A 13,185-nucleotide genomic window follows, 5' to 3' on the forward strand; every position below is an offset into this window, starting at 1 on the left:
TAATAATTGTAAAGGTTATATGATGACGTAAACAAGTTCGTATGATACATGCTATTTATCCGTTTTAATTCGTATCTACATGTATATCGATTTCTAAACCCATATTACAGACTTTCATTCATTCTGACCATGATTTAAACGTCTCGTCGTGGACCCTAAACTGATATCCTTATTCATAATGTATTCAGGTACCCACTTGTAAATTGAAAGCAAAATGTTGTGCAACTAGCATGCTTAATCTATAAGAATACATTTATCATTTCTGAATGAAAATTATCTGCTACTGAAGTCTGTGGAATCATCATTGTTCATGGGGATTGATGTTCGTGCACTCTTGCCCACAAATTAACGTCCTCGATTTTTTAAAAACCAATTAGAGTTGTTTTTCCTAGTAACAACGTATCGCTAACCCACGAAATTACGTCCCCACGAACCAGTAAAGTTTTGCTTAACCACGAACATCCCCCATGAAATAAAATGATTCCACAGTATAATAAAGAATGTGCAAATCCAGACAATGGTAGCTCTGATAGGACAAATGATATTTGTGTCCTAAAATGTGACGATTAGATGGCTGAGGTTGCGTGCCTAGAGCACTGTTGTTTAGTTCAGTTTCTATTTCAGTTTTCGTATCTTATCTTACAATTGTATATATGCATGATTTAATTCATCTATAGTTATAGGCAAACAATGATTGGGCAATGAGAAAAGAATTCAACTTCCCGGTTATTATCTGATATAAGTTAGATTCAGAGCCAGAATTAGTACTAACTAATAATTACAAATGTGATCTTCAGCTGAGAGGTATTGCATTTCGATTAAATGTACTGATTTCTACATATACTGATCATGGATCTTCTGTGGCGTGCAGCAATTCTCAATCTTGTGAGCAGTGGTCTGTCAGTCATCGGCGGAATTCTTATTTTTATCGAATACAGCATTAATTTCCAACACAATCGACTAGCCACGATGTTCGTGTTCATGACGATTGGTGACGTTATGTATGCCGCTGGTTACATTGTGGGGAATATGAGATATCATGACCTGTGTGTACATGTGGAAACCAACGCCTATGTGATTGGTACTGATTGCAAATGCAATACAGTGTCAGATGATGCCAGCAGCGGCCTGCTCTGCAAGGGTGAAAGCTTTGTTACGACGTACGCAAGTCTGGTGTCGTTTACTTGGACCTGTACTTTACTTATCACTTTATATTTATACTACAGAGGCCATGACAGACCATCACGGTTAAGGGAGTGGATTATGCACATTGTCGGATGGATTTTGCCAGATCTCTCTCTCTCTCTCTCTCTCTCTCTCTCTTGTTTTAACCATAACAAATCGGTACATGAAATGATCAAATAAATGAATGGAGTAACTGTTTACAGGTGTACTTGTCATTATCGCTGTATCAGTCGGAGCCCTGGGTGAAGACAAAGGAGATTATGGCGTTCCATGGTGCTGGGTGCGGAACGTTACTTCCAAAGACGAAAAAATTTTGTGGATGCTTTTGGCGGGGAAATTCTGGGAAATTTTGACCTACATCATTACGTTCGTCATATTTGTCCTCTGCATGAAACATACAAGTTGTAACAGAATTAAAGTAGGTATATAAATTACAAAATGAATAAAAATAAATTGGTATATGTGGGATACATTTATTCAGTACATGTAGTTAGGGTATATGTATACTGCAGCAAATCACTGTTAATTTGGATTGCCTGACGAAAGTATAGACCCGAACACGTATGATTCAAACGCTTTTGTATAATAATATATATGTAGAAACACAGCTATTATCTAAAGTTTTGAAATTTATTGAAATCCGAATAACAACAAAATAAACATGAATTTCACAAAGTCAGGTTTTAGTATATCTGAATTCAACAATGATAAAAAAAGAGAGAAGTTCATAAAGAAAAAGTTAACCTTAATTTCACCAAGATTTATGGTAGAATATTCTCAAGCAAACTCAGATATCTCAGCTTTGACAGATCCTCCTACTTACATTTTAAATTAACGTGAAACAAACTAAAGAAAGTTGCAAATTCAAGTTAAAGCTCTATGACATTAATTTACAACAGTAAAATGAGTACGAGATAAGCATAACCAAATCAAAGAAATCTTATCTTAGATTTGGTGCATCAAAATGGTACTGTATAAGTTTTACATTTGATAGATTGTAAATACCAATTACCACTATGGAAGGTGAAGATAACGAACAGTGATCAATCTCATAAATCGTATAGGCAATACAAAATATAGAGTTGGGCAAACACGGACCCCTAGATATACAAGAAGTGGGATCAAGTGCCTAGGAGGAGTAAATATCCCCTGTCGAACGGTCACACCCGTTGTGAGCCCTATATCTTGATCAGGTAAACGGAGTTATCCGAAGTCAAAATCAGTGTGACAAGAACGGCCTAACAATTCGTATGAAACAGCATTTGACCAAATGATAGGTTGTATTGGCAAACTAATTAGAAAAGAGGTGTCAAAGTTGAGAATTGCGAACACGTGTGAATATGCGCTTCCTCGAGATCAAACATGAAATAAAACACTTAATTTTCAATAATGGATTTGTAAACACTTAATGCAAAAAGTAAAGAAAATTCACAATGATAAAATCACAATTTTAAATGATTTATCATATATAAACCCTATATGAAACACATGTACATGCCAGTTGATTTTAGGGAGAATTTGAAGCATTTCGAATATTTCAATACTTTACAGTAGTATTCACATTTCAAAAATGACAAACATTTGATGTACCAGTTTTATTTATTGCTGGTTGGGGCGCTCGCTTCGCAAAAAGATATTTCCAAGCAAAGATGTTTTCCGAGATTGGTATACAATTACGCTTGTATTGATTAACTGTTTTACAGTAAGAAGAAATGGAGACACGGCATAAAAGTGTACATTACTTATTATGCCAAATACCACAACCTCCATATCTTCATACTGATTAGATATGATTGTTTTGAATCTGTCGGTCACTTACTTTAAAAGGAATCCCTGTTTTACATTTTAGGCAGATAAGGAACATGTAGATGACCAGTCATTGAGGATCCAGAGATTTCCCTATGCGTGTATAATTTTGTTGAGCGTCCGTTGCTTCGGCACAGTCCGTTTTTTCTTGTATGTGTTTGATGTGCAAGTTAGCGATACATCACATGAATGGTTGTTGAATTTACAAAGTATTGGAGATGGCAGTTTGGCGTTTGTGAATTTTGTATTCTATTTGTTCACTAACCCCCCTGTCGTACGAGAATATTGGGGGCGAATCCGATGCTGCAAAAGGGAAAGGTCTGGTTCACTAATTAATCCTAATATAATAGAGGATAATTCAAAATGATTAGTTATTTCATAAAAATAGACATATGAAAATTATTAGAATTGAATAGAAAGTAAAAGAAATAAAGGAATTCAAGTCTCAACTTTCAGCTATAGTAACAAAACCACAAACGTAATATTGTATCTGAGTATATAGTATATCGATAAAAATTCAGCTGGTTACCCGCATGAACCTGAACTTTTGTTCAGAAGTAGAGGCTATTGCTGTTTTCCAAAAATAAACTGTTACGTGATATTCAACCGACGTCATGGGAAATTATCATAAGGATAATTTACGGTAATTTATGGTATCTCAGTCACAGTTAACATATAAGTAGTATCGTTTCGGTGTTTAACCGTAACAAGTGTAATGATACCTGTGAATTTGAGGTGTAATTTCACCCCATTATTATAGTGCATTTCAGTATGGAAGCCCTTACCTACTTGCGTGGTGCATCATTCGGAAGATTAACTAAAGTGTCACTGTAGTATGTACATGGTGGCGTCACAAAATGAGTTATTATAGTCATTTTTTGAAATTTGGATTCAAAACAGCTGGAATTGTAAATGCAGATTTTTTTTTTTCAAAATGGTAAATGTAGAGCACAGCCTGTAATTTGAAATTTTACATTGAGTGGTATTTGTTGTGTAATACATTGCACTTGATTCACACTTGTAACCTAGACAGGATCCTTTACGTTCTATTTTTAGAATTGTTTGTCAGAGTTGAATAGAAAGATGGCATACCACTTCTTTTGCCATAACGCCGTACGTTATAGAAAGGAAAGACTGAAATTTTCGGGTATCAAGAGCCCGTTAAGCACCCCCTGGAATTACATTTGGACTGGGGATTGATTGAATTTAACATTCGATTTGTGATAGTTTATATTCTCGGGCGGTAATCCGCATCGGACACTGTTTTTGTGAACTTTGGTTAAACGTACATGTATTGTAAGTTATTGGTTATATCAATTTATTTGTCTATAAATAATTGTAAATAAATTGGTAAATCTTTGAATTCTTTGTGCAGAGATTAAAAGTGTATTCTGATTCATCACGAAATTGTGGGCTCGTCCGGGATAAAGAGTTATTGTATTTTTCAAGATATGTATCTATTTCATTTGTTGGATTCCATAATCAACATAAATGAGGCATATAGGGTTGACGACGTGTGTGACCGGTCGTCAAGGGATGCTTACTCCTCCTAGGCACTTGATCCCACCTCTGGTGTGTTCAGGGGTCCATGTTTGCCCAACTATCTATTTTGTATTGCTTATAGGAGTTGTGAGATTGATCACTGTTCGTTATCATCCCCTTTCATATTCAGCCACACATTTTCTTGTCTCGCTGAACATTCAGATATTTAATGCCTTGACGAAAAGATAAGTTGATTAGATTAACTGGGCATTTCGGGTTATATATTAAAACTTTTACGAAAAACAAGGGATTGCCAAAAAAGTTTTGCAGAAAGAAATTTTCAAAACATACGATTTTCCAAAACAAATGAGTGAACTTGCTAAAATAACGACAGAACAGACCTACCAGGACTGAATGTAGCTACTAAATTATTAAGCTAGTTCCGAAATATTTTCGACACGTTGAGGAAATCGCAGAAAATTTGAAATGGTCTCGATATATTTGGTCCACTGTGTTACAAATTGCATTGATTGGCAAAGAGCCTGAGGTATTCTCAGCGCTGGTCATATCTGAGAGTTCAGGTTATGCCAAGGTCAAGGCCACGATCTTAAAAGCTTATGAATTAGTGCCGGACGTGTAAAGAAAAATTCAGAAAGTACAAAATATATTGTAAAGACCATAATTAAGACCCTTACATGTACCAAGCTTTTCAGTAAAGGATAAAGTCCGGAAACTGTCCATTCTCTGAAAGAAAAAACAGTTTGAGGCCCGAAGGGCATAACGTCTATCTTTCATTTAAAAAATGACGTTACAATATTTTGCAAGAAGAACTCAAAAAAAAAAAAAAAAAAAAAAATAAAATAAAAATAAAAAAATAAAATTAAAATCTGTAGTATTAATTATGAGTTATCTATAGCCGCAGCGCTTTGAAATTGAAGTCATTTTGACGTTTTAGCCCTTTATAAAATGTTTGTCTGGAGGACAATATATTAAACTGGTACCCCGCTGATTGGTGGCTGCGCATAAACATAAGGGATGCGACGTCAACTGGGTACCAATTTAGGCAAATGAGAACAGGGAATTAGTTAGTAATTACTATCGTATTCAATGTGATTGTAAACATTCTGAAGAACTTTTTGTGATTTTCTAGATATGATCTTTAATTTCGCCACCATTTTGGAACATTAAAATTTTTACCAATATCTTAGACCCTATACCTTAATTAACAAACTGTCCTAGGTGATGTTTGTGTTTTTTCTATTACTATGTAACACACTTGACAGTGGCGGATTTATAGGGGGCGCAGCCGGCGCGCCCAACCCCCTAAAATCTTCAAATTTAAGTTAAATCGAAAATGTACTAAACGATAAAAGAAGCAATATTTCCTTCCACTCCCGGAGAAATGAATGACAAAATCTTTTGATTTCTTGAATTACTTTAAACTGTGGGTCATTTGATTAATTTCACCTTATTAAAATGATGGAAAATAGTACAAATGACTAAATAGGAGATATATTTCAAGCCTCATAAAATCTGTAAAATCCAGGAGCCCCACCAAGGCTTCGTCCTGGACCCACTGCCTCATAAAGTGGCGCCCCCGTAACCGCAATTCCTGGATCCGCCCCTGCTTGATAGTCTGGAGACTGAGTGGCATTTCAAAACAAAACAACAAAAGGGCAACGATAACTCGTTTAATTTCTGATTACTTCCCATGTTAACTGTCATGAATGAAGATGTCCTCACCCGATGGAGAAAGTATATTTCTAACTCAATCAAAATACAGAGATCCAGAGGAAAAAGTCAACACAGATGAAATTTTGAGTGGCATACTAGATATGGAAAAAGAAAGTAGCAGACCACATTCAACATTTGATCTAAACCTGGATCTGAGGATCGTGGAAAGATGTTAAGATTCATGAATAGGTTATGGCCCCTGTCTTAAAAATGATTCCGTTTGCAGTATATTTAGTGAGATGAACATCAAACGATGCGTTATTCTCATTTGAATTTTAATCCAAAAAGAGGATATGTTGTTCAATAGATTTTCATACATTTCATGGATTGCATCTATCATGGCCAAATTTAATGTACAAACTATGTGAAAAGGATGAAACGTTTTGATTATTGTTAAAGAAATCTTCTTGATGTGCATGTTGTGAAATTATCATGCATCAGGATATTTGTCATTTCGCATTGGATATTTCTCATATCAAAGGATGATATATGTTTGAAACTTACAAATGTTTGATATTTATGTGCAAATGTGTATTAAATTGAAAATTTGCTTCATCATTACTGTTGACTTCCAGGAAAATATGCATTTTATGTACATGTATTTTACATGCTTTCAACATTTAAAATCTGTAAATTAAGTTACCTGTAATAGTACATTTAAAAGTTGAAAAAAGTCCATTAAGTTAATAATCGACAGTTTTGTCAACTTAATGTACAATTACAGGTGCTGTCAAATAACCAAATATATTGTGCTATATAATGTACAAAATCACAAAAGATTACGTAACAAAAATGTTTTAAGTTTTATAGGAGTGCTAAGGTTAGTCATTCAGTTTAAAATTCGAATTTTGTGTAGGCGTTCTTTCAACAGGTCTACAGTTTATCATCTTGAGTATCAGGAGGCTCTTGAACGTTTTCCTCAAATCCTTAAAACTATGATAAAGACCAATTGTTACCAGTATGATAAAGACTGAGATGAAGGGCTACACCGTGTTTTAATTTCTGCACGATAAACAGTTCAGGAGTATCTTGGATTCAATCCCTTTGAACTAGTGTTTGGTCATACGGAAAGAGATCTTTTGAAATTATTGAAGGAAAAGTGGCGGACTGAATACTTTTTTATATACAATTTTTTTTTCGCTTAGTCTGCAGGTATTCTTTAATGTTTCATATCTTCTCAAACAGAGAAAGCAGAATCTCCACTGTCGTTTTTATGTTTGCCTTGAGGGTCTCCAATTGGATTCAATGCGGGCTGTTCTTCATCTCCTTGATTTAATGTACTATTTCTTCCGTTGCTGGATCATCACAGTGTATATCTAGATTTCTATAGCCTCGGAGGCGACTCAAGGGTTGCTTAAAGCTGATATGTTTAGTAGTTCTTCAAAATGTTGAACTCATGATTTTAATTATTGCTCAGAGTCAGTAATAGTCTTCCATTTTAGTTTCTTATGTATCTTTCCGATCGTCTGTATGTGTCTTCTAGCTTCCTGGTCGTGCGATATAATTCTTTCACGCCACAGGATGCTTATTTTATCATGTTATCTAAGTGCTCGTATTGCCCTTTGTTCTCTTTCTTAAAACTATGCCAAACTACCTTGTGTGCTTCAATAACTCCGCATGCACTGCAGTTTTGCTCGCTCTTGTCTAGCATTCATTAACTGCTTCTTACTTGTGTGTCCTTGTCTGGAATTTCTGTAGAGTATCCACTGATATCCAATCCTTTCTGTTGACTCTTTCTTGGAGCCAGTAATTCTTAGGTGTTGTTTTGATCGTATTTCCTGTCTATGACCATAGACTGTGGACATCAATTCCTTCACTCACTAACACATGTACAACTTGGAACCTGTTCTTCGGTGTTAATGTGTAGAATGTTTGTGTCTACTAGTCTTTCAGAAATCTCGAATTGAAGTTCTATCTGTCTGATGTCTCCACAGGGTTAATCTTCGACTTTAATTTCATCCTAGAAGTCACAAGGCAGTGGTATATTGCCAAAACTGTTCCCTTTGAAACTCGCGTGTCCTGAAACGATCTTCAGAATTTCTTGGATATCCACACGTTGTCAATGTGGTTCCCCGTAGTGTTGTCTGGTGACACCCACGTTGCTTTGAATTTTCTCTTGTGTGAGGTAAATCTTGTTTCCTCTGACATTGTATCTTTTAACTGATTCGATACGCAAGAGCTTGTTCTGCTTATGATCAGTTTTTAAATCGAGAAAGGCCACTGACAAACAAGTTGATGGTGCAGTGGTTCCAAGAAAGGTGAAGATAACGAACAGCAATGAATCTCATAACTCCAATAATAAGCAATACAAAATAGATAGTTGGGCAAACACGGACCCCTGAACACAACATTCTCGTTTAAAGTCATCATGTCGCAAATTCTATGGTCGTTATAAAGATCTAGGTTGCCAATACAACCTATCTTTGCGTCATATGTTGTCTGATGTGTTTCATACCGGTTGTTAGGCCGTTCTTGGCATAACCGATTTTGACTACGGATAACTCCGTTTACCTGATCAAGATATAGGACTCACGGTGGGTGTGACTGGTCGGCAGGGGATGCTTACTCCTCCTTGGCACTTGTTCCTACCTTTGGTATATGCAGGGGTCCGTGTTTGCCCAACTCTCTATTTTGTATAATTGCTTAAAGGAGTTATGAGATTGATCACTGTTCGTTATCTTCATCTTTCATCCTTATCTATATCCATGCTTTTTCATGCTGCACAGTTTCACCACAGCTCTGTTTTTGCTGATTAAGGATCATGAAATATTGTTTTTCAAATAATACGTTTTATGTGATCATTTTTAACACTTGCCAAATTTGTCTACTCGTGACTATATGCTATGCATACATGTATCATGTTATGAAGTCTGTGTTATGTAATCATCTTGTTAATTTCTAATTGATCACAAGTGAAGGACATGTATCTATTTACACGTTATGTCATCAGTAATCACAACCAATCATTTTAGCTGATTCAGAGGTATATTTTTATCCACCCTCATCAGCAGCCACTGAAATAATGATTAAGTGTCACGTGATCATGTCTTGGTTTGTAGCTGTCCAAATGAAAGAAAGAATTAATTTTTATGTGATTATAAAGGAAAATTGTATTGGCTCCCGTTTCATGTGTCTTCCAATAGAATAGACTACTATCATAACGATTTAGTCGGACATATTTGGATGAACATTCGATGTGCAAATAGAATCATAAGTGACGCGTTTATGAACAAATTTTCGTAGGGTAATTTCCCATCGGCACAGTGCAAGCTAATTGGTGGACCGGTTCGATCTGGATTGAACAGAGAATCAGACCAGCATAAAAAACCATGGCGGATCCATTAGTGGTGAACGTAATCGGATATTCTTATATACGTCGTTTAAAACAGTTTCTTTCGGTGAATCCAACGTATGATAACCTGTGTTTAGATCAGAAAACGACAGTGTACTTCCGTGCTCAGGGAGGATTGATAATACAAATGTTGGCGAACTCGCCCCATTTAAACAGTTTCCCTGATCCACCTAGCCTATGTATCTTTAATCTAAAAAAAAAGGCAACATTTTCTTGTTTGCCAATTATTTAATATCTGGACAAAGTGTATCTGGCGTTATGATAGGACAATTATTGCCGAGACCCAAAGAAATCGCCGATTAATTATAATGAGGAAGTGTTTAAATAAATCAGTGTTTGGAACAATTAACATACGACTCTGACAGAATTGATTTTTGGAAACACAGAGGATTGTGGACTGACCTGCGGTACCTTGGGCCCGATGGTGTCCATCTGGGCGTGTCGAGTATTGGGATTTCCCTGCACCCATGATAAAACATTTGAGGAGCGTTAAATACGCTATATCCCACGCAATTGGAAAATCAAGGCCAGTATCTCTTAATTTATAGCATGTATAGCCACAGATTATTTCAGTCAGAGTTGTTGACTATGATATGCATATCATTATGTGTATATATGTGTGTGTACATACATGTATATAGGATGGAACACCATAAGGATGAGTCTTTATACTATTCGATATGCTTGTGGTGAAATGTTTATGGCTAGTATTATGTTATCCCATGGATCATGATGAATGGGGGCTTCAATAAATGCATAAGCTTAATGATTGCATGCTAAGTAAGTCTTGAAACCTAGTGTAAATGATTGGAATTTCCATGGGATCAAGCTATTAGTCAACCTTTATGTCGGACTTTAGACTAGAATGGTAAGAAAGTCAAGAGATTTACATTGATTCAAGGAATGTTTCGAGATGTTTCAAGTCGATTCAAAGAATTTTGGTGTTTTATCTTATCACAAGTCAAATGTAAAATGCATTTCAGTGACTTGTTTCATCAAAGGTTTTGAGAAGTCGGGTTTATGATATGACTTGTTTTAGTTAAGGCTATGACTTGTTTTAAAGTTATGGCAAGTCAAAATTAAGGATGGTGCCTTGTTTCTAGGTCATGACAAGTCATTTTAAGGATGTAAGCCTTGTTTCTAGGTTATTACAAGTCATTTTAAGGATATGACTTGTTTCTAAGTTATGACAAGTCAGTTTAAGGATATAAGACTTGTTTCTAAGTTATAACAAGGCATATTAAGGATGTAAGACTTGTTTCTAGGTTATGACAAGTCATTGTAAGGATATAACTTGTTTCTAAGTTATGACAAGTCAGTTTAAGGATGTAAGACTTGTTTCTAAGTTATGACAAGTCTGTTTAAGGATATAAGACTTGTTTCTAAGTTATAACAAGGCAGTTTAAGGATGTAAGATATGTTTCTAGGTTATGACAAGTCAGTTTAAGGATATGACGTGTTTCTAAGTCATGACAAGTCAGTCTAAGGATGCAAGACTTGTTTCTAAATTATAACATGTAAGACTTGTTTCTAGATTATGAGAAGTCAGTTTAAGGATGTAAGACTTGTTTCTAGGTTATGACAAATCAGTTTAAGGATCTAAGACTTGTTTCTAGGTTATGACAAGTCAGTTTAAGGATGTAAGATTTCTTTCTGGGTTGTGACAAGTCGGTTTAAGGATGTAAGACTTGTTTCTAGGTTATGACAAATCAGTTTAAGGATGCAAGACTTGTCTCTAGGTTATGAGAGGGAAGTTTAAGGATGTAAGATTTCTTTCTGGGTTGTGACAAGTCGGTTTAAGGATGTAAGAATTGTTTCTAGGTTATGACAAGTCAGTTTAAGGATGTAAGACTTGTTTCTAGGTTATAACAAGTCAGTTGAGGATTAAGACTTGTTTCTGAGTTATGACAATTCAGATTAGAGATGTAAGACTTGATTCTAGGTTATGACAAGTCAGTGTTAGGATGTAAGACTTGTTTCAAAGTCATGACAAGTCGTTTAAGGATTTGAATCTTGTTTTGAAGTGATGAAAAGCCAGCAATTACATTAAACATGTCTCGAGGTTATGGCAAGTCAAGTTAAGGAAACAAGACTTGTTTTAGGTGGTTACAATTTGACTCAAATATAGAAGTCTGTTTTTAGGTTATTTAAGGACTTGTGTTATGCAAGTAAGACATAGCTGCCACAAATGAATATAAAATTAAACATTGAGGCTTCTTTTTATGATATAATGAATCATGTTAAAAGGGGACACATTTCCCCTTTTAATGTAAATTTCATTGTTAAAGTTAATTAAAACACATACCGGTCTCTCAGAATTCATCCAAGACATGCCTAAAAAGAAGGACCTTATGGCCTCGAGGGCAACTTCTTCTAAGTGGAAGAGAAAAGGTGGGCCAGACAGTTTAACTGAACAAAGTGCTACCACAGTTCTGAACGTTGACTATGATAAACTGGTCAATGCTATTCTAAAAAAGTCAGGGCAAATGGCGCAAAATCTATGCTCAGTGTTGGAAGGGATCCCAGAATTCCATCAAGAGGAGGTGCAGTTAGTAGCCAATTCACAAACTCACTCATCAGGTGATGCTGTGAACTCTATATCAGTGGCTCTAAACATTGCAAAATTTATTAACAGTATATTGCATACAGGTGAGCCAGCAACACCCCCTCATAAGTCAGATTCAATTTGTCTAATTGATGGAATTCCTCTTGCTGCTACCATTCCTTATAGGGTAAAGACAAAATCTGGGAGAACCAATTTATTGATCTCCGTCTTATAAAGCAGCGGCAAGAGGAACCAATCTCCTTAAATATTGTGGCAGGTTCCATCACTGTCCAACATAGTTCTTCAAAGAACAAAGTGTCATTGTCTATCCAGCAATGAACAGATGGCTTTTTGATGTCTGCTACCCATTTTGCTTTCATGTATGCTGCTTTATGTAAGAATACTCTTAGGGTGCTGCTGGCCACTGCATGTATTTTCATGCTAGTCATTCCAACAGTTTATTGAAGTTCAGTGTTTTTAGAATGTTCAGAATATTTAGTGCTATGCATTAGCTACTCCATGTATTTTATTACTAGTATTATACATTTATTTGTAAAACATTTATGACGGTCTCTTACAATTATCTCTCTCATTTTTTTAACCAATTGTCATTGGATTTTATGGCAAAAATTTTAAGGTGCCGCCTTATTTTTTATTTTATTATGTTTGTATTTATCAAGATTTATAAAAATCAGGGAAGTCCCTATGTCATTCTTGTTTAGGTTATCTGAGTTGTAGTTTTGATACTCGGGGATCTCCTTATTATAGGGGTTGTAAATAAGTTGTCAACTTCTTCAATCGTCATTGATAAATGACAATATTCAACCAACAATATGTATTCTATTGTTAATTGCCAAGAAAATTAACAAAGCTGCGGGACATGAGAAAACCGGTTTCATCGAATAGTATTTTATATGCTTATAAAAATGGAGAGCATAAATTAAATTAACACTAGTGTAGTGATGGAAAAGGTCCTTTATTGAAAATGATGAATTTTTTTTTAACTATAATGGGGGATAACGTTAACAGATAATCACACAATGCGAAATGGTATTTCAATATGCTGATCCCATAAAATTAC

General features: G+C 35.4%; 1 long non-coding RNA gene across 1 annotated transcript; it reads left to right on the top strand.

Annotated features, from left to right (window-relative positions):
- The first annotated feature begins 797 nt into the window (after positions 1-797).
- LOC130052402 (uncharacterized) lies at positions 798-4,531 on the top strand. The gene is made up of 3 exons (XR_008800749.1): positions 798-1,603; positions 3,035-3,309; positions 4,048-4,531. It is a non-coding gene; the product is annotated as an uncharacterized LOC130052402 (long non-coding RNA).
- Positions 4,532-13,185: the final 8,654 nt, after the last annotated feature.

The sequence above is a fragment of the Ostrea edulis genome, chromosome 1 (assembly GCF_947568905.1).
Source record: "Ostrea edulis chromosome 1, xbOstEdul1.1, whole genome shotgun sequence".
NCBI classification, from domain to species: Eukaryota; Metazoa; Mollusca; class Bivalvia; order Ostreida; family Ostreidae; genus Ostrea; species Ostrea edulis.